Here is a 3074-nt window from a genome sequence, read left to right on the forward strand (position 1 = left end):
AGACTCCTCTCTGCGTGTCTGGGTGGCAGTGAGGGCAGCACACGTACTCATACACATGTAATCAACAGTGACACACTCACTAGTGGCAGATGGTAGAGTGTGAGTGATAGAGCAGAACATAGAGTGAAGGAGAGCGCGAGGAGGAAGAGGAAGAGAGGGAAGTCGTCCCTCTTAAGCAGCTGAGAGAGCCAGATGGAGAGAGAGAGGGGGGGGGGGGGAGGAGAGGAGGAGAGAAGAAGGTGCACTCTTGTTGACCCTCGGGGGTCCGTCGGGGGGAAGGTCGTATCTCCCATCTTGCAGAGACCTGAAGTCACAGAATGAAAGTCTCTGATTGACGCAAATGGAAGTAACACAGCTTTCTGAAGTACAAACTAGGGATGCTCGATATTGGCTTTTTTACCGATACCGATATACCGATATTGTCCAACTATTAATTTCCGATACCGATATCAACCGATACCGATATATGCAGGGTTCCCCCCCCAAAAAAACTGAATAATTTCAGGTAATTAACATTACATATCTCTTGTCGTGGAATTAACACAACATTATGCATACTTTTGACAATAAATAAAATCAGAATTTTTTTCTTACTTGCTTGCCTGGGTAAATAAAGGTTTACCAAGGCAAGAGCCTGGCAGACAGGTCCACCCCTGCATCGCACAGCAGAGTGAAGGAGTGATCTACAGGAGAGGCTTTCAAGTTCAAGAACTCAGCTGCCCGCCTCCTCACTAACACCCGCTCCCGTGACCACATCACTCCTGTCCTCCACTCTCTCCACTGGCTCCCGATCAAGGAACGCATCAACTTCAAAACACTACTCCTCACCTTCAAAGCCCTCCATAGCCTGCCCCCTCCCCCCCCCCTACCTGACTGACCTCCTTCTCCCCTACCGCCCCACCCGTTCCCTCCGGTCCTCCTCCACTGCTTCCCTCACCATCCAGACATCCAAACTCAAAAGTGTTGGAGATCGGGCCTTCTTCTCACGCGCTGCACCCTGACTCTGGAACACCCTCCCTCAGTCCATCAGAGACTCTCCCTCACTCTCTCTCCCTGTTCTCCCACGCATTCAACCTTCCCTACCCATAACCACCCTCCTCCAACCTACCACCCCCTTTCCCCCTGCCCTACCTTCTCTCCTCTCCTGCCCCCCCCCACCCCCCTCGGTTTCCCTTACTCACTTCCCGACTGTCTCCCCTACTGACTCCTGTATTTGTTATCCGTTACTCGTGGTTTTATGTTCTTGTGTTCTTGTGTATTCATATTGTTCTCTGTTTCCCCGTGGTTCTATGTTTCTTTGTTTCTTTTGCCTATTGTCAGCGACTTTGGGTCATTGAAAAGCGCTATACAAAATAAATGAATTATTATTCATTATTATTATTATTATTATAAGTTCAAGTTGGTGTCCCCCCAGCCACAGTAGCAGCATTACACTCCGGTTAATTGGAAAGAGCTGGTTCATAAGAGCCCTAATGGCGTCGCATACAAATCACTTGTTGGTGTTAACCTCTGACATCTGTGTTGTAAAAAAAAAAAAAAAAAAAAAAAAAGCCCACAAATCATTTGGAAATGAAGTTGGCTCCACATCGTTATCCTCGTTGGTCACAGTGAAATGTTTTAGCCTGAGGTGTGAAGTCATGGGGGGGGGGGGGGGGGCAGGACTGGGACTCGAGTCCCGGACTGATTTTCAGGACTCGTGACTCAACTTGTGACTCCAGCTCACTGATGACTCGGACTAGGACTTGGACTTGTTAATTGATAAATTCAGTTATTTATTTAAAAACATATATCATATACCTACTCATTTGGCATACGATATTGATGGCCAGTGCATTTGTTTGGCTATTGTGTCACAAAGTAAATAAACCCCCTTAGAAACGGTGACCGCTTACCTCCGGCTTGGTCAGTCGTCCCTACTAACACAATCGTCAGTGTTAGCGGGTGGGAAGCCGGCGGGGTGTGTGTGTGTGTCCTGGTCGTTGTAAACTGCGGTTCCCACTGGCCGGTCGGGGCGCCTGTTCAGCAGGGAGGGGATTGGGGGGAGATAGCGTGAACCTCTGCACGCGTTACGTTCCCCCAGTGAGACTCCTCGCTGTCACGTGAAAAGAAGCGGCTGGCTGACTCCACATGTAACGGAGGAGGCATGTGGTAGTTCTACACCCTCCCCAGGCCGACAGTAGGGGGCAAAAGCATGCAACGACCAGGAAGGGAATTGGCATAACGACTAAATTGGGATGGGAGCAAAAATACAGAAAAAAGTGAGAACAAAAAATAGATAAAAAAAAAAGAAACGGTGACCGCTGTGTCATTTATGTTTAATGTAGACCTTTTTTTATCAGCTCTTTGACCACCAGAGTGGAGTGGACTCAACCTTGATGACTTGGACTCGGACTCGGGTAACGGGGACTCGACTCGGACTCTTCTTCGGTGACTCGGACTTGGACTCGAACACCCGGGGACTCGAGACTCGACTCGGACTCGAGACTTTTGTGACTCGACTGCAACGCCGCAGCCAAGTATACGGTGAAGCGATCCATCTGGCGAGAGCTGCTTTTGTGATTTAGACGAGACACGCGTCGGCGCATTCCAGCAGCATGTTTAACACTGCAGACCTCGAACAGGCTGTTGACAAAACACCATCACTTTTGCAATTTGTACAGTATGCACGATGGAGCACGGACCACACGGCGTAGACGTCAAGTCCCGACTCCAACATCAAAGTCGGACCTCGCTGCTGTATGTCACAGCTCTCGCAGTTCAACCGCTTTGCCGAGTACAAAGCAGGAGCAGAAGTCCACAGGCGTTCACCTTCTGCTGTCTATGTTTTTATTTTTGATCCACTTTTTCTCCCATTTTCTATTTTTCTCCCATCCCAATTTATCGTATCATCCAATTCAACCCTCCCCTGTCTTCGAACGCTGTTTCTTGCCTCCCACAAGCCGGCTGCAATGTGGACTAAGTCATACATAGCACGAGTCCCCTCCGATACTCGAGGTAACAGCAGTCGCATCTTTCCACCTGCGCGGCTCGATCTTTCAGCGTCGGGGGTCTGGGCCCCCGTCGCTTCCTGATTC

The sequence above is a fragment of the Notolepis coatsorum genome, assembly GCF_963971535.1.
Source record: "Notolepis coatsorum genome assembly, chromosome: 13".
In the NCBI taxonomy this organism is placed as follows: domain Eukaryota; kingdom Metazoa; phylum Chordata; class Actinopteri; order Aulopiformes; family Paralepididae; genus Notolepis; species Notolepis coatsorum.